Genomic DNA, 20,250 nt, shown 5'->3' with positions numbered 1-20,250 from the left:
TCGTTTTAAAGCACCACACATGCCAGGTGTGAATAACTGGGTGGCTGATTCTCATCGGCACTGTACAAGTAGCATGATATATGATATATACACACCCTGCCGTTCAAACGTTTGTGGTTCATGGAAAACAAGGACATTTCTAGCTGTAACATAATTGCAAAAGAGTTGTCTAATGATCAGTTAGCCTTTTAAACTTAAACTTGGATTAGCAAGCACAACGTGCCATTGAGACACAGGAGTGATGGGAATGATAAAGGGCCTCTGTACACCTGTGAAGATATTAAAAATCAGTCATTTACAACATTAGCTTTTCTTAAAAAAAAGGAAATTTCGAAATGGCCCAAAACTTTTGAACAGTAGTGTGTATATATATATATAATATAGAGTTCTGCTGTAACAAAAAAGCTCTTGTTCCCTTTATTGCAAGACTGACTCTTGACACTTGAAAACTTGATTTCAGAGGATAATATAGCAACCACGGCTCTTTTCTCCATGACACTAGAGATATTTGCCCACTTCATGAATGTACAGCACAGTACATTGTTTTAGAAACCGCTTTCAAAGAAGCAACAGAACTCGAACAAGAGGACATTCTGTGACGCAAGTGATTTAAAGGCTCCCAGGCTGAACCAAGTGAATTCATTACGCCTTCCATTCAAATGCATACCACATCCAGAAAAGTTACTTCATGCACATCAGATCTAGCTGGGTTCTAGATATAGCATGATGCTGCTAATCACATAATTAGGTAATACATACCTATACACCATGTAACAATATATGTTTAGTGTTGAACCAAATGAATTCAGTCCCCTTAATACTCAGCTAAATACGAATTTGTCTAGATCTTAATACAGATTACATTCAGAAAAGTTACTGCACGTACATCGCATCTAGCTGGATTCTAGATGTAGCATGATGCTAGTCAGATAATAAGGATCCTTAAAAAATCTGTGTGAGCAAATAGTTCTGTTTGTGGAACATGATTTTGATTTATGTACAAAATACGAATGCAATTTTTAAATGTAATTTGGAATAATATGAAACTTTCTATGTATTTTTAACTTCTTGAAGTCGGAGCTGCTGGAAACTTTACTTGAAATTGTGTTGCTCTTTTTTCTGGCTGTAGATAGACAACTATTTGCTGAACTGTTGTGTTTCACATTAACAATTTAAAGTTTTAATACTATAAAAATTGTCACAGCAGAGTTGTTTATTTCTAGCTATGTTGAGCTAACATTTCAATTAGGAATCCAAAATCAAAGAGCATGAAAGTGAAGCTGAATTATATTGATAGAAACACGAGTATTGTTGAGTATATCCTGCAGGAATTGTACCTACTGGGCTGTGACAATGAATTGGATGGCTTTCACAATCAGATCAGAGAATGCTGTGCTGCATGAAGTATAATTTCTCAATGATTAAAATTCTGGTGGAAGGGCTGAAGAGTCTTCATCATAGCTAGGCAATGTTAATCGGACCATTGCATTTGTTGCTATAGCGATAAGACACATTTTGCACCAGAACAACATTGTATACATCATCACCATGGTATGTGTATGATCGCTCAGGTCTTCAATGCATTTAATGCAATGCTAGCCCCCTGCCTTCAATGGAAACAGTTTACAAAAGCCAGTCCTTAATACTTGGGTAGCCCATGTCTCGCTGATCTACAAAGGAGCACCATGGGAGTTCTAGATCAGCAACACCTGGGAGCTACATGTTGGCTACTCATGCATGTCTCCCAAATCTCCTGCTTTGCGCTGGGTTATCCCGATTTTGCCACTCTCGCCCACTGAGCTCAGTGAGAGAGCGAGATTGGCGACTGCAATCCTGCGGCCCCAATTTCATTCAGAATTGTGCGCATGCACAGTAGGGCTGCCATTTATAGTGACATTCTACCTCCCAACCTCCTCTCCCAAAACTTGGGATGTATGACCATGCATTGATTATAATTTGGTGGGAGGTCCTCACCAAACTGATGCGCCTGGTATAAGTTGGAACTACATGGAATAGTAATTGAGCTCAATAAGTATTTATAATGCAGACACTGAACATTTATTGTTATTGAACTGGCACCATAGTTAAGCAAATGCTGTTCCATATGTGTCATGGTATTAGCATGAATCCACTCGGATTACCGTAGCCCCGTAATTATAAAAACACTGCAAATGCAACATTATATCATCTCACTCCAGCTTTTTGATTGGACGAGCCCCTAGTGAGCTCACCTAGTCTGCTCATTTTATCTAATGTAGAGACTCAGACCTTAATCAGTCCTTGAGCTGATCTTTTTATTCAGGATATATCTATGTCTATCCCACGCATATTTAAATTCCATCACTGTATTAGCCTCTACCTCTTCTGGTGGGAAGCTGTTGCATTTATCTACCCTCTCTCAGGTAGGCATATTCACCCTGCATGCCTCCAGTACGCACGCAAGGGAGGGCTAGGAGGCAAGACCAGCAAAGAGGACCAGGAAGAGAAAAAGGAGCAGCCATTGCAGAAATGCCACCTAAAGTCCTTTCTTGCGGCTATCTGTAGAAAAAAACTAAACATGGCAGAAAATCTTTAAATCAATTTCCTCACGAAGTGACTTGACTTGCCCTACTTTTGATAGCAGATCCATTCCCTCTCATCGAAACACATAAGCAGAGCATAATCTCCTTTTCATAGATGGTATAAAAAGAAGACATACTTAAAGGGAAGGGTTTCTCGATCACTTGGCTCCGTTCACCGATCTCTGAGCCCCGTCATAAGAATACCCAGGAGCTTCCTGTGACCTGGGACTGTGGCCAGATTTTTAGCCCCTTCTTGTACAACATATTCCAAGCTGTAATGCTCTATGCTTTAATGGAGCTGCCAGTACGATTAAGATCTTTTCATTATTGAAATAACTCGTTACCATACTTGTGAGTGTTTAGGCTCCAGCATGCCACAGCCCACGCTCTGGAGGGACTTATGACACAAGTGGGTGTGGCTTTTGAATATGAAGGTGGGGCTTATGAATTACACAGGCGAGGCTATCCACATACATGGGTGTGGATAGCCACAAACCACCTTAACTTGTATGGGAGTGGGCAGGGAATTCGGCGGGAGAGGGTGTGTCTAGACACCACTCCCACAACTCAGAGACATTACCCGGAGACCCGGTGCTTTACCCAGAGCCTCCGGGCAAAACCTGGAGAGTTCCTAGGCATTCCGGTAAAGCACTGGCGGTACATCCAAGCAAGCTCTAAATGTCTTGCGCACAGATATCCGCGCATGAATAGATACCCAGCACTCCTGACGGAACACATTCAGTATCTGAGCCAGTGATATCATTTTGTGTTATATACAAGCTATTCATTGCTTTAATTGCGGATAATTTTGTTATTTTAGCTGTTTAATACAGCTGCATTATATCAGGAAGATCCCATGTACTACTTTTCTAATCTGAAAAGGTTGCTTGCTGGGTGTTAATAGTCTCGTTTTCTTAAGGGACACGAGTATCTTCTATACGAAGATTGATATTCCATAAAAAATGAATACTGAGCAACTCAAGTAATATATCTGCCCTCTCATGATCCCTACGGTAAGTTATAAATATAGACGCTATCATTGTGCTCTATTATATTTGCCCCTGTGTATATACCTTGCTAAATTGTTGATCATTTTTCGATTTCTCCCCGTGTGATAAATTAGAAAAAAGTAGGATACGTTGTTGGCATGTTTGTATTATTTTGATAGAAAATCACAGCTTGTAGCCAATGCTTCATTCAAAACACAGAATCACTGGAGCACTTTACAAAGGATCATTTTATAAAATTGTTTTCTGAGTTCCGACATAGAAAGACCCATATTTTTTGAAAAATGGTGCTTTCTTGCAAAAGAAAGTATGAAAGTATGGCAGGTTTGGGGTAATTGATTGTAAATCACGATTGTAAATCTCAAATATATTTTTCTTGTTTTCCCATGTCAATAAGGGACTTATCTGGATGCCCATTTAGTATGCATATTACATTGTAGAGTCTAGTTTGGGAGCCTTTACTGTTTCTGTGTCTTATCAAATTAGTAAAATTGTCCAAAATCTAAAAAAAAAAACTAAAGTTTGTGTTACTTAATGCTTTCCTGTGACTTGTTCCACACACACTTGTTTGTGTCTGTCAAATATTAAGTGTTAAAGATATGCCAGGTTGAAAGCATCAGGAATAAATGAATAAACAATAGATGATTAAATAAATAAAATTACTATTCCTTTAAGACATGCATTTAGTGACACTAACAGCTTTTCTTCTTTTGTCAAAGGTTGTGTTCAATATAGTCATTCATTGAGATCTGTTGTATGTTAAGTAAATATACTTTATATTATTGTATTTCCCCTGTTGGTTTAACCACATAAAACCAATAAAGAAACTCTTAAGAAGTGCTCCCTCTACGTTTGTGTCACATGACAATTTAGCATCCCCTGAAAAATTTGAATAAGGCAAAATGTAACACAATTGAAGAAGTATTTCTGGGAAGGGTTTAGGCTTCTAATAGAACTAGGAATGATGATTCCAATGCAGGAAATTGGTTATGAAAGTGTTAAAACCAGCCTAGAGGGTCGGTAACATCAATTATTATTATTACATCTCTTTTTGAGTGCTAGCAGATTCTGTAGCACTATGACAATCACTACAAAATAATAGTGAATACACAATTAACAAAAACATTCAAATCAGCAATATAACAACTTAACAATAACATGGACAGACATAAGATGCGGGTAGTGATTTATCCCGGCATTGGCCGACTAGGTTTAGGCCTAGGGTGGCAGGTCCAGGGAGGTGGAAATTCCCTTGGTACAAAAGCAGGGCAGATACTCCTCTCAGGCAATCAAGCCCCCCCCCCAGTGTCCCGCCACACAATGTGCCAGTTACAAAGGAGAGCTTTGATTTCCCCAACGGCCTATTTTCGCTATAGAGGCTGTGGCACAGCCTCTATAGACTTCATTACAAGGTGCTTCGCACCTCTAAGATACGCCGCTCTTGGATATGATGTCATTGCTGACCACGGAGGTGAAGGTGACTGAGGATGCTGCCATAGGTCGGGCCTAGGGTGGTCCCGCAGGTAAAAACATAGCTGCATACAGTACAGAAGGAGAAGGGACCATGCTTTTGCACCCCCCTTGAAAAAAACCTTCGGATTCTATAAGCAAGTTATAGTGGTGTTGGGTGCCTAATAAGAACACCAGATAAATGGCAGGGGTGTTAAATGCTCGTCGACTAACAGAAGAGTAAACTTTGGCAACGGGACAAACAAACTAGCATAGCTGTGAATCATCTTTATGGTACTGTTTTTATTTCCTTAGCCTTATAGCAAAGAACTCAAGGTATAAAATTGTTGACAAGCAACAAAAATAAATGAAGCTGGAACTTTACTGTCCTCTGTAAAACTGCTACTTTTTAATTTAGTTGAACTCCAGGGAAGCAATAGATATTCCAAAGCATGTAATTGCAGGAGCACCTTGAATAATAATATGGTCCTCGTGCTTCCTGGTGAATATTCCTATTAGCAGAAAAAAATGCTTTCTATATTTACATCTCTGTACAAAATTAGATGACAATTGAGCCCTGTAGCATTTTACAAAAGGTGAATGAATCATCTGGTATTTTATTTTTCCCTTACCTTTAAATATCATAGGTTCAGTTTGGGCCTTGGCTTTGATACGTTTAGCCGTAATATAAAATGAAATCTTTGTTACCACGTTCCATTTTAGCACGAGTGAAACAAGATTGGAGTGAAATCACAAATCTTTGGTCAACTGATCAATGACATTAAAACGTAGACTGCGATACTTTTTAAAGGTAGCATATTTAATAAAAAAAAAACTACATTCATTAACAAGCCCATACTGGTCATGTGACACATACTCACCAGCGGGGAACGGGTGCTGCACCGTGTGGATAGCCACACTATTGGTGAGCATAAAAATGTAATGTGCGACCTGTTCTATCCGGCCTTGACCACATATACGTTATTAGGTGGCAGCTGGCCTTAAAGTGCCAGTGCCGCCTTGTTATGCCCAGTCTGGTCCTGTTCGTTGGGGTGCATTTGTTTCAATAGACCTAATGTTCTTGACACGCACATGCTGTTGTCACTGCTTGCTCAGTGTTTGTCACATGTTCCTGACAAAACTGGACATTACTCCTCAGTTAAAGGAGCAGTTTAATGTCTCAGACAGCCTCACCAAAGAAGAATGCATATTAAAGTACTTATGCCTGGGCCAATTTCTTCTCCAAGGAATGTTTGGTCATGACCAATTCCCACCCATCATGTAGCCAGTCCTGCCCCACCATGTAGCTAGTCCTGCTCCTTCATGTAGCTAGTCCTGCCCCATGTATAGCTAGCCCTGCCCCACCGTCTAGCTAGTCCTGTCCCTTCATGTAGCTACTCCCCAGAAGATGGAGAGCTCCAGTAGCCTACCATGGGAAGTTCCCAGATACATCTAGTCTATAAACACATATTGATATGACTTTTATGGCTGTAGAACACAACAAGCATTCTGAACTCCTAAAGAGAGATGTTAGGGGAAAGAATGATGTCCCTCATATTTAAGCATATTTGATATGCTGCACAAGTACAGGATTCCCTACTCCATGTCTTTCTTAGGTTTTGAGGGAATCTGTCCCCCATTTTTCGCTCTGATAGTTACACCACCGTCTGTCTATCAAGTCACGAGTACCCATCCTGCAGTTACAAGTCTGCGGTGCCTCTATGTGCAGTTTAACGCTTGCGAACTGTCCATCCCCCACCCCTCCACATAACGAGGATTAATTCCAAACATCATCTTCTCTGTTCTCACCCCCAGGAATACTGCTGATCCTCCTTCCAGTGATGCCTGCCAAATTCAGGCAGGCAAGAGTTAATGCATGAATATGATTTATATTTCCCAGTTTATTGAAGGGATGCCTAATTAGTCGATCCATATGTCTGTAAATTATTGTGACACCAAACCTAGGAAACAAAATAAATTAAAAAAATGCGAAGCTATCGCATTATCTGCTTCTGTGCAAATCATAAAATTCTCGGTGATGTCTCTCTACCCCTTTTGTAGTTCAGAGACGTCCCTGATACTTCTGCTGCTCTTTTCAAAATGTGCAGAGTCACTGCGCCACTGCTTTCGTGATACATCATTCATCTACTTTTGTGCCTTCACTTTATGATTATTATTATAATTAAAACAATTCCTAGGCCTTTAACTTTCATTGTTTTTTTTAATCAGTATATTTTTTTTATTTTGATTTACCCATAAACATCTAACACATAGGTTTTGCTTGTTGCCACTTTTTTTGTTGCCATTTTTACCATGTGTGAGTTTAATTAATATTCCCCTTTTTCCGTTCATCCCCCTTACATATAGAAAACTGAAAATAGGGCTTTCAGTTGAAAGCATAGAAACATGCAAAAAAATAATAATTGAGAGCTGGCACGTAAAAAAATTTATAAAAAAGCAAAAAAAAAATTTCTTTGAATGTATTCCACACGGTAGGTGCCTATGATGAACAATGACCCAATTTATGTTCTGAAACATCTCCTGATTACAGCCATACCTCGGGCACATATATATTTTTGTATGTTCTGGAGGGCCTCATCCATTCCTTACATAACAGCCTATAGGGTAGTATTTTTAATACTTCTGACATAAGGGGTTTGGGGGGTATTGAATCGGGGGTTATAATTTTTGCATGTAGTACTAGGGCAATGGGATGTAAGGGCTTTTCAATTTTTATATTTAATATAATATTTAATATTATTCAATATGATAAGAGATGCCTTTGGAGTTCTATCGTACATGTTATGTATGTTACAATGACATTACTGAGCTCACAGTATTGTTTATGTATATATTTTTTTGCTAATTTTAATTTATATTTTGTTTAAAAAATTACACTTTTTTCTTTCTTTTTTTTTTACATTTCCCTTTTGTAGTCAGATGTAAAAATATTGTTTCTGACTCTCTTCCCTCCTATCTGTACTGCCCTGATCACACTGTGATCAGCAAGCAAGGCAGGGTCGTCACACACTCCTCGTAAAAACATTCAAATCTGCCTCACTATCGTTCTGTAATTAAGAAAACAAGCAGGGAGAGGGGTTCGAGAAAATCCACATATCTGATATCTCTAGCTACTCCAGATATAATTCATTTATATTATCAATTCAAAAAAGTGCATAATCTATAAACGCCTACAGAACTTTTAAACTGAGGTACAATTCATTAAAGTAAAGGAAAAGGATAAAGCGGAGAACAGACATAATTGCCTGACATACACTGGGCTATTACAGGCTTCATCAGGGGCGCCCCTGCAAAGGAATCTGGAAATCTGTGTTGCGAAGACAGATGCCAGCAGACCTCCAGAAAGTTCTGGAACAGTCCGAGAAAAAGTATTAGGTCTCAGCTGCCTTCTGTCCTGGCAAATTAATGTTGACTACCGTATTAGCCGGTGTGCATGTAGATGGCGTCACACAGCCCACAAAACCCAAGCCAATGGATGAACAGTGCCTACTGGATATACTACCCCAGCATTTGGGAGAAGAAATGCAGGATTGCAGCTAACGCTCACAAATATTGAGAACCACTTAACTATTTGATTGGCAAATTAAAAACTCTTCACTGTATTCATTGTAGCAATTACCTAATTTCCACATGGAGCAACGCACTGGTGTCACAGAGGAGGTCTTATCAACAAATTGTTTATGTGACATCTTTCTTTGCAGTTCTTTATTCTGTATAGTTTTAACTTGAAATCTTCCTTTTAAAATAAAGTTAACGCACTACAAAACCGTATGAACATGTAAAATAATATGCTTATATTTAAACAATAAAAATGATCAGTGTGCTCTCTGGGGTTAGCGATTTGTTTCTATTGGAAAACAGAACAGTTTACCATGTAAAGTACCATTCTCAAACTGCCCCCATGTGAACACTTGCTTCTTTCTTAATTGCTTATGGAATTGTGGACCAGTCTCTCAGCATTCATAGAACCTTACTCTGAAGTCTAAAAACTGGCCCTAGGAGACAGTCAACGTGTTTTATTCGTTGCCTAAAAATAATACAAAGCAGGGCAAGTGTTCAGGACATTGGCCGGCAGGTATTTATCGGGCTTTTGTTGGACTACATCAGCCGTATTCAGAATCCCGCTTCGTATAGTATGCCGGGGAATAGTTTCCTACACTTTGTCTAGAACTTCTTTACGTAAGAAAGCACAGGTAAAATTATTTGAGGCTTTGTTAATCCCAAGAAACCGCAGGTCCATCACAGAATGTGTGCCATTTTACCTGGCCCTATAGTCAAATGCCTCAGGGTAGAATGTACAATGTAAACTTACTCTACTGGCAAACTTCCTTTACTTGTACCTAACTCTTCCTTCTCATCACACTTACTGACATGGATTCTCTCCAAAGAACCATTTTTATTTCTTACAAAATAATGGATCCCACTGTAATTCATTTTGCTGTATTTCTGTTCACTTACCAGGAGACTATCATCTCAGGACCTGTAAACCTTTTTCAACGGTTCCCCCATTTATTTCCCATTCTCCCAAGAATCTAGAGGGATACACCTAGGCGGCTATCATAAGCTCAGTAACTGATGTGACTGACCTGATCCCTGATATGAGCGACCTGAATTGGCCACTTCTCTCTGCTTATGCTGTTGTCACTTTAAGTCCATATCATACACCAATATTAAGTAGGAAATATCTCTATTCCGGAATGTTCCCTGAAACCTCAGTTAATATCTGTCCTGTAGCCATATATAGCAATTGCTTTTATTTTACTAATTCATTTGTTCAAGAATAATACTCTTTGCCCCATAGAGACTTCAGGTATCAGCAACTATTTATCTGATCTCAGAGCATATAAACCTTCTAGGTCCAGAATCTAGATTCTAGATCAGGGGTCCTCAAACTTTTTAAACAGGGGGCCAGTTCACGGTCCCTCAGACCGTTGGAGGGCCGGACTATAGTTAAAAACTATAAACATAGTTAAAAACTATGAACAAATACCTATGCACACTGCATATATCTTATTTTGAAGTGAAGAAACAAAACGGGAATAAATACAATATTTAAAATGAAGAACAAGTAAAGTTAAATTCAACAAACTTACCAGTATTTCAATGGGAACTATGGGCCTGCTTTTGGCTAATGAGATGGTCAATGTCCGGTTCCATATTTGTCACTGCTAGTCGTAACAAGTGATGCAAGTGTTCATCCGTTAGTCTAGATCTGGTCGGAGATTTCAGATGTTTCATTCTGGAAAAAGTCTGTTCACTAATCCACAGTGCTGCCAAACATACTAATCCACACACATACCAATCCACACACATATACTAATCCACACACATATACTAATCCACACACATATACTAATCCACACACACATACCAATCCACACACATATACACCAATCCACACACACATACCAATGCACACACATACCAATCCACACACATACCAATCCACACACATACACCAATCCACACACATACACCAATCCACACACATACCAATCCACACACACATACCAATCCACACACATACCAATCCGCGGGCCGTAGTTTGAGGACGCCTGTTCTAGATCATCACGGAGTAGTGTCTCAGTAGCTAACTCCGCTTCATCTCCGCTTGTTTCTAGGTTCCACAGTGGAGATCCTCGGTTCTATGTGGTCTGTTCCCATCACAAAGTGAAAACATTAATATAATATTATATATTTATATAAATATTTCACTGTTGTTTTTTTGTACAAAAATAATGCAACGTTTTAGACGTTTCTCAAATAATAAATCTTGGGCTGCTTTTCAAGAGTAATATCAGGTTGACATCTTGACAGCCAGGAAAAGGTTGCATTTTAAAACCGTGTAATTTCTTGAAATCCAGAAGAAATGTGTGAGAATTACCGAATATACATTAGATCTCAAGGAACCGGATCCTCTGCAATCAAAAACAGCCTGGGTAAATAGTGTTTACATAATGAGCTTTGCAGAGGGTTAAAAAAACAGTTACACGAAAGAGAGATAAGTAAACGCTTTACAATTTTCTGTTGAAAAGGTCAGTATTTTATTTGAGGTTGACAAATTAAAATAGCTGCTGGCTGTTTTGTAGTAACACGAGTTTGATCAATATGCATATTCATCAAGCACAAGTAATCTTTGTAAACAGTCGCATAAAAATTCAATATAAAACAGTTTTTTGGTGTGGAATAAATACTAAAAGCCTGTTTGAAAGCCTGTACCAGTAACATTGGAGATCTCAAGAGTTCAGATTTTAAATGTTTTAAGTATAACTAATACTAGCTTTTGACATAGACAAGGTTTTGTGAATAACAAACAAGGTATCTGATAAATGTTGGGGTAAGCGACTTTTTTTGTTTTTAGAATTCTTGTATGTCTGGCATCCTGTACTTCCAGGCAGTTGTATTTACTTGGGTGCTGCCTTAGACTCGACCTAGGGCAGTGCCCACTGCAGTCGGCATCCTAAATGCAATAAAAGGCAATGCGTGCGTTTAATACAGGGTGCATGGGGACAGCTTCCATAGTGTAAGTAGGCCGGTTGGGCTCTTGTAACAAGCCCATTGTGTTGCGTGAGATTGGGGGTCTTGATCACCCAAGATGACAATCCGCCACCCAGGCTTTGTAGCAGGGGGACTGCCACCCCCCCCTAGACATGCCACTGCCAGTATTACAATCAAAAGTAGATGGATATAAGCATGGATGGTTTTGTGTTGCTCTTGCTATATTTATACACTTAATACATGTTCTTATAGGGCTGATTGTATTACTATTACTATTAATCTTAAAAGTGTATATAATCATGCAATAAGTTACTTTTGTACTGCACTTAGGTTGGTAGCATGTCCCCAGGCTAAACATGGCCTCTCACTCACTACTCTAATTCACCCATTCTTTTCTTTTATTGCACCCATACCCCAAAGCCCTTGGCGTTACACAATTAAAACCTTGTTTTCTCTCTTCTCTTCTAATCTTTTCCCCTTTCTCCTTATCCTTTATCCTTCTCACAGCCTTTCTTTTCACCTTAACTCTTTCGATATCCTTGTCCCACCAAACTCACCATCTCTCCCTACCTTTTCTCCTTCTTCTTTCCTCTAAACCCTAATAATTTATGTATGTTGTGTGAGCCCCCACCCAACCCGTTCCTTGTGAGGAGTACTGCTCTTCCAGCTATAATCTGCTGTTTACTCCCTCACCACCCTTTGTGTCTTGTCAACATATTATTTTTTTTTTCTAAATCTTCCAAACCAGTTCACAAATGTTCCGAACTACAGTCAGCTTTGTCAGTGTGGTGTTATTCTGTAGAATTGAAGAATACGACAACTGATTGATTGCCATTTAAGAAAACAGATCTGTTCTGAATACTTCTATCAAGTGTCCTCCTTGTCTTTAGGTCTTCTGAGTTGAATGCAAAAAAGAGGAGGAGCAGGATTATAATGCTTCACATTACAAGCTGTGGATGTGACCCCAGTAATCCGTTTACCTTTATTTACCTTGACTTGTCATTATAATGTTGTACGGAGTAACAATTTAGTCAGCCAGCTTTTGTATGGAGCCCCCGTCTAGGCAGTTCGCCAGCCATGCTGTGAGGGACAGTTTCTAACAATAAAAACTAACTGCCTCGCAGAACGTGCCGTTTAAATCTATCTGGAACATTTCCATTTGGAAATTACTTCCAGCTGTTCATTTAGATCATGAACTGTTTGTCAATGCTGACAATTAGTAGGCTAAAGATTTCATTGACCATACTACAAGGATCAATGTCACTAGTTATTGTTCATTATTTACCACCTGGTGTGTTAAAGCCGCGAGATTCTCAGTAATGCCTCTCAAGCTACTTTGCTGAGACCTCTAGAAACATGACACATCGATAAATCCCTCGGACAGGAATGATATGTGAAAAATCAATGCTAGTTTATCAGGTATTTCCATGAAATGTTAGGCAGGCTGGGATATATCTGCAGGAAATACCTGCTATTTTTCTGTTATGTTTTGTTGGAGAAGCCATCTTGCTCATTCTTTAAATTGTTGCCTCCGCATAATATTAGTGGTGTATGCAGGTGCCAGAGTAAATGTGTGTAGAGTAAATGGGCTGTTTGTGAGGCAGGTCTCTGATCTCCTCAACTGGCGTATTGGGTAAGAAGTGTTAGAGCTAGTCTGACACCAAATGGCCGTCCTGGCAAGGATACTCAAGTGATTCTTAGGGCTGTAGAAACACTAATAAGCATCAAACATTCTGATCATCAAGGGAATGACAAGGCGTAATCTAGCAAATAGCTCTGGGGCTGCTCCCACTTCCCAGTAACCATAGAAAGGATCTGCTCAATGCCCTCTGATTCAGGCTAAGACTCAGTTGTGTTGCGATCTGCCCCTTTAACGTGGCAGAGGAGCTACTGCCCTAAGCCTAGTTAGTCTAGACCAGTATACGTTGCTGCATACGATAATAGCTGTAGACTAGAAATGGTTGTTTAGAAGCAATCTCTAGTACTAAAGACAAATGTGCAGTCGGCTTAAACAATCCAGTTAAAACATTCAAGAACGTGTGTTATAACTTCCTACTTATATTGATAGTAGGAGTCCAATGCAGACTGTAATGAAGCATCACAGGAAACAAGGAAAAATGACTTGGAATACATAGGCTATTTCATAACTGGAACAAATAAATCTGAATAACTTAAAGTATAATATTACACCATCTATTATTGATGATACACCATCTATATATTTGGGTGAAGCATCATTGTCTTCTGAAAAAAGAAAACAATAAGCCATAAAGCAAAACTGAAGCAGCTTATATAAAAACCTTACATTTTAAAGATATTTTATTGACTCATCTCTACTTATATTACCATATGAAAAGGTCAGCAGTGGAAGAGAGGACCAACTTCATCAGGAAGTTATTGGCCAACATATTACCATATTTGTTCGATTATAAGATGACCCTGATTACAAGATGACCCCCCAAAATTTGAATATTAATTTAGAAAAAAAAAAGAAAAATCCTGAAGACTACCCTATATTAATTCACATGTAAACTATTTTTTCATATTTAATAAAAACAATAAGAAAAATGCATTTCTTGTTTTTATCTCCTTTCATTTTTCAACCTGCCCCCCCAGTTATGCATACATATTATTTGCATAAGAGGAACACACATCATTTTGCGTTCATTTCAGACATTTTTTCCCAAGATTCTAATTTATCTGTAAAGTTCCTCACAATAAATAAATTACAGTTACACCCAGAAAAATAAAACTATGTAGAAAAGAACAACATTTTAATGATTCACATTCGGAAAGATTAGCATTCAAAGACTATGAATTAATCTTCTTTAATGAATATTAGCACATGACGCTCAGGGAATTCAAAATGTAGCAAAAAATAACTGCTGTTTTGTAGAATCTTTTCCAGCGTAAAAATGTATTTTGTTTCTTGGTCTTGGAGCCCTGTAAGTCTTTGAGAAGCCTCAAATAACTACCAGAAATAAGAAAAAACATGAAAAAAAAATTAAAGTCACCCTCGGTTTATACCATATTTCCAAGACAATGTAAGGTAGCTTCTTATACAAAGTTCCAGAAAAGCATAACTAGTATACAGATAACAAAATAATAATAATAATCATAATAATAATAATAAAGAACAAAAGCACTGTATAGAAAAGTGCTCAAAAAAGCCTAACAGAGAGATCAGCTCTATTCTCTGTCAAGCACAAATAGTAAACCTAAATAATCAATATGGGTGAGCAATGCATATATTTTGGTATGATGTGTTGCTCACCCCATATTGATTATTTATGTTTAGTATGTATGTACACCTATGGTGTGAATCACAGCTAAATGAAAATAAAAAGTATCACCCAATGTTATGGTTTCTGAACACCTATAAGGAATTTTACAAAACAAATTGTCTGTAAAATATGGAAATATTCACAATTCTGTTTGAGACCCAGTCTTATTTGACACAGTTAAATTCTTCTGTCCATTAGCAACAATGGTAAAATGAGACAATTACTTATTTGGCAGCACAGTGTAACCAAAATGAAACCAGTATGATGTGTTCCTGAACGCAGACACTTGAACATCCTTTCTTCCTCCAAAACTGATTTAAAGACCTGACAGAGTCTTTACTAAAATTCTTTAAAGATAACACATTTTTACAGATTGTCTGAGATATTATACCGTCCTTTTAATGATAATCGTGTATCATGAAAACCGGATGGCAAACTGAGGTACACCATAGACAAATTGACAAAAAATTGAGAAAGAGTCCTTCGTAGCTGAGTGTCAGGACTCGGGTGATCAGGTCGGGTAGGAGCCCATACGCAAGGGATACTTGGGGTTCAGTCTGTAACCCACGGTGCATGATTATGCAAACAAAGACACCACCAACAGAAATCCAGGTAATGCAGTGTATTTTATGTATATAACAGGACCAGCAAATAAGGGTAATATAGTCTAAGCAAGTAACCGGACGTATGGCAAAATAAATACAGGTAATAAGTCTTTTGGCAGGGAGCCCGCTTGGAAGGGCGCGACAGACAGAGAGCCCGCTTGGAAGGGTACAAAAGGCACAAAAGCAGGGAGTCCACTTGGAAGGACACAAAAGCAGGGAACCAGGAACGGTGCAGGTGCAGGTGCAGGTGCAGGTGCAGGTGCAGGTGCAGGTGCAGGTGCAGGTGCAGGAAGGTCCATAGACTTCAATACAAAGGCACTGAGTGAAGGGCAGGGCAGGTTCATAAAGGCAGGGTAATCCAGGTAACAAGGCCCAGCTGCATGTATTGACTAGGGCTCAACCCAGGTAACAAGGCACACCTGAGTTCTGAGTGCTCCAGAGGGCAGAGGGTCGCCACTAGTGGTAGCAGATTTAAATGCCACAGGTATGAAAAAGCCATGGTTCAGGCAGCGAAAAAAGTGGTTCCTGACACTGAGACCAAATAAAATGTGAAGTATATGATAAGCTGCTGATCTTGGATCAACTCAGTATGTGTGACAACCAACTCTAAGACTTCCAAAATTGAGCAGTCCCGCATGGAAATGGTTAAATGAGGACTTTTCATGGCGCACAATAGCGAAAGTCCAGTTTTACCAGTTGAAACTGGGGCTATCAAATCTTTTTTTTTTTTTTTTTGCTTAAAACTTTGGAATTTATTTCCTATTGACATTCTCTAGAAATTTGCGATTAAAAAGTTAGGTTGGCGACATTCCCGTAAGTTATAAAATATCATATATAATGTTTCAAACCAGAATTTCATTAATTTTTGTCATAGATTTTTTATTTATTAGGACAGAACATATATTATTTATGTACTGGCAATTATATGGAGATTGGCACATATTGGTTTTGACTTTTTTCATTATTCTTAATATAACTAAACTTTTTAGTTTATGCTGTCATAAATTAGGTTTTCAAATCAGTACACATGCATTAATCAACAAGTTCCCCCATTTATTATCTTTACACTGCGTGAGTATGATTTGCAATTTATTTGTGATGTCAGTAACAGTAGAGTTTATGGGACAACTTGACTATGTAAATGTGTATATTTACGTATATATATTTATATATATTTCCTGAATATTTAATGCAGATCTGAAAAAAGTGATAGGTAAATATACAGTGGCAAAAATGTGAACCCTGTGGAATTACAACATGTTCTGTTTTTATAAAATTGATATGATCTTCATCTAAAATAGAATCTGTTTTAACCAAAAACACAGAAATTATATATTGTTCTTGTCTATATTGAATCATTCAAATATTCATGGTGTGGGTTTGAAAAAGTCTGTAAACCTCAAGGCCAAGGGTAGGCAACCTTCGGCTCTCCAGAACTACATTTCCATTGATGCTTTGCCAGCATTATGACTGTAAGAGCATTATGGGAGATGTAGTCCACAACATCAGGCGAGCCAAAGGTTGCCTACCCCTGCTCTAGGCTAATCACTTCAAAAAAAGCTATTGGGAGTCAGGAGTTAGCAAACCTGGATTCCAATCAATACAATGGGATTGGAGGTGTGTTTTAGAGCTTAAATAATAAAAAACACTCAGACATTTAGAGTTTGCTATTCTCAAGAAACATCTGCTAATGTGAACCATGCCTCACAAAAAAGATATGTCCGAAGACCTACTATCAAGAATTGTTGATTTGCATAAAGCTGGAAATGGTTACAAAGTAACAAAACGTTTATAAATGTTGTGGCTACTCTCCTTAGATGTGTGTGCCCAGCACAACGCAATTCTTCCAAATGAGGCGCACATCCACATAAGGGAAAAAAAGATTTTAAAAAAATATAGTGTAACTCTGTATGCAAATAAGGCTTCTGCAATACTGCAAGTAAGTAGTGCACTCACATTTCCAAGGACATAAATGCGCTCATCATAAAATATTCTTTAATTCTTTGTGGCTAAAAAATATAAAAACACAGCAACAATGGCACAGTATCACTTGGTCATGTGGATAAGGTAAAATATTGCACTTACAACAGACGAAGTGTACAAAAGCGTGTACAAGGTAATCAGATTTTAAACCAGGCACAGGAAAGTCCACCGTCCAGCAGCAGGAACTTTCCCAATATATCCCTCTCTCTCAACGCGTTTCACCGGACAACCGGCTTCCTCAGGAGATGAATCAGGATTTTCTTTTGCAGCTTGCCCAAAGATCTAACATAGACCACCTTCCTTGTAACACAACAAATCCAGAGTGGCTCAGTGAAGTAAAATAAAACCCTGGAGATGTGACCATTCACCCACCATTCCTGAAAAATGAGAAGGAAACATAGAATTTAATGGCAGATAAGATTCATTTGCCCAGCTAGTCTGCCCAATCACCTGCGACAGCACAGACCTCCATTGCTTTTTCATCTCTAATCGCCCCAGCTATAAATGTTTAACCTATAAATGCCGGGTTATGTCCATAATGTGGAGCTGAACCTGCATGCATTTTGGTTGGTTTTTCTGCAGTTGCATGTAGTCTGTGCAAACAGTCCCAAGAAACATGGCAAGTTTGGCGGGAAAAAATCAATAAAAATAAACGCTGCTAGTGAAATACCCTGGGTTGTCTTCTCTGCAAAAAATAGATACTTTGTGGATGTTTTTAGCAGGTGGGATGCTAATCAGGTTTTTGGGCACAAAACAGTAAAGAAGAGGTTAAAGATAGCATTGGCAATGCAGAATTTTGGATTATGCGAGGTTGAGTGCGAGGTTGAGTGCTTAGCAATTGTTACTTGACTATGTGTCCTAGGAGTTGAATCTTTTACTAGTAAGTATAGTTTTAGCATTCATCCTTTCTTTTTTATTTGTCTCAGACAGCTCACAGAATTGAGACCATTATTGTCAATGTTACCGCTACGGTTTTGGGTTTACAACAGGTTTCTGGATCTTAATTTGGGAATCATTTAAAGGAACGTTACGTATTTCTGATTATTTCTGTGTAAATGCTTATCAACAATATCCAAGTGGTCACCTGTATGTGAATAATAATGAAAAAAAATTTTTTTGTCATACCTGTCCTTTTCTTATCTTTTTTGTACATGATAAACACAAAGGACAAAGCATCATCATGACTGTTTTGTATGAAACAACTCACATGAAAATACTTTAACATATTTAACAACCTGAGTACAGAGAGAATGGAATACTATCGTTATATCTAATTAGATGTGATCTGTCAGATTGTCTACTTTGATGAAGTGTGAAAGATAATACAATGCCCTGAGTAGGCAGATGTCAGATGTACAATTTAAAGCATTAAACACATGGACATTTTGCTACACTAATTGGCAGTGAGGCAGCATTTGATGACATGTGAAGCACTCCTGACATTTGAGTTCTTTCACAAAGTGTTTCGACTTTTAGAAGCAGACTCGCTGTGACAGAATATCTGAATGGAGTCAATTACATTGAGAACTGGAAGACAGTACAATTCTGCCCAATGTGGTTGATAAACAGATATTGTTTCACTTTTTTAAATGAATCCAGGGTAATTTTTAAGGTTTGGGCAAATGGGGCAGCTTCCCATTGCTCACACGTTCTTTATGTGTGTACAGTGGACAATCTATATGTCCAAAAGCTCTATGTTCTTGTTTACTTCCCTAGTTAGAACTATACCTGTTAAGTGGAAGTTGAGAAGGAGGTAGCGGGAGAGCAGAGGTGTTAAGAAGGGGTGAGGGAGAACCTTTTAGAAGAAGCCACAACAAGATCACTCTAAAGCTTTCTGATGTTGGAGTCAGTTCTTGGTGATCTGGTGATTCAGAGCCACGGGTTACCCTATCTATTCTATTAATAATAGAGTCCCCTACCTCCACAACCTGCTTGTTAGATGAGCTGTTATCCCAGCTGTTAGGGAGAACAGTTTCCTTCAGCAATATCACTCCGTAGTCTGCCTGCCCAACATGCTCACTTAAGTGGGCAAATTTGTTGGGATGGAAAAACTCAGGGCTGACCATCCCTTTTCTCTTCCTTCCCTGCTGCAACCATGTCTAACTGTTACCCAACTCACCTCCCGCTTCCCTCCTTGCTAGGGGGCTACATTCTACTCAGTGAGCAAGAGGTTGTCCTTGCAAGGTTGTCAGTATCTCTCAGTTTTGCAATAAACCTCTCCAGAGTTCCAACATGAGCTTCCAGAGATGCCACTCACACTTGCCACAGCGATACAAACCCACAAACTGCAGTCCCAAGCATGCATACATATGGCAAGATGTGCACTGAGTGCAATCTCCCAGCTTGCCCATTGTGTATCTTCCTCTAACAGGCCCAAAATAAAACGAGGATGAGGTCTGTTTATACAGACCTTGGCTTCAGTGCATACTGCAGGTATTGAGAGATAACGAGGAGGAAAAACAGAGAAAGAAGAGAGATAGAGAAAGGAGAGAGATAAATACAAAAGGCACAGTTGAAATAAAGAGAAAGAAGAGAGACGATGATAGATAAGGAGACAGAATAGAGTTGGAGAGAAAAAGGAGAGAATGAGTAGTGGGGATAATGAGAACAAGGGGAGGTATAGAAAATGAGGAAGATTTACAGCAAGTGAATATATAGGGACAAAAGTGAGGTAAAGAGAAAGAGGAGGAGATAAAGAGAAAGGGGAGAGATGGGGATAAAATGTTGATATAAGAAGGAAGGGGAGAAAAGATAAAGAAAAAAGAGAGATGAGATAAAGAAAAACCGTAGAGATAATATATATATGTGCGTGTGTATATTGACAGTCTATATCTTACTGTTT

General features: G+C 38.6%; 1 protein-coding gene and 1 long non-coding RNA gene across 3 annotated transcripts in view; one reads left to right on the top strand and one right to left on the bottom strand.

The window, feature by feature from the left end:
- The window catches only part of LDB2 (LIM domain binding 2), a 119,200-nt gene that overhangs the window by 19,878 nt on the left and 79,072 nt on the right, over positions 1 to 20,250 (top strand). The window lies entirely within an intron of this gene.
- LOC128480728 (uncharacterized) lies at positions 17,357 to 17,727 on the bottom strand. Its single transcript, XR_008350536.1, has 2 exons — positions 17,511 to 17,727; positions 17,357 to 17,434 (listed from the first exon to the last, which is right to left on the bottom strand). It is a non-coding gene; the product is annotated as an uncharacterized LOC128480728 (long non-coding RNA).

Source organism: Spea bombifrons, chromosome 1 (assembly GCF_027358695.1).
Source record: "Spea bombifrons isolate aSpeBom1 chromosome 1, aSpeBom1.2.pri, whole genome shotgun sequence".
Lineage (NCBI taxonomy): Eukaryota > Metazoa > Chordata > Amphibia > Anura > Pelobatidae > Spea > Spea bombifrons.
The sequence above is the reverse complement of the archived record's forward strand: the minus strand, read 5'-3'. Positions and strand labels throughout refer to the sequence as shown.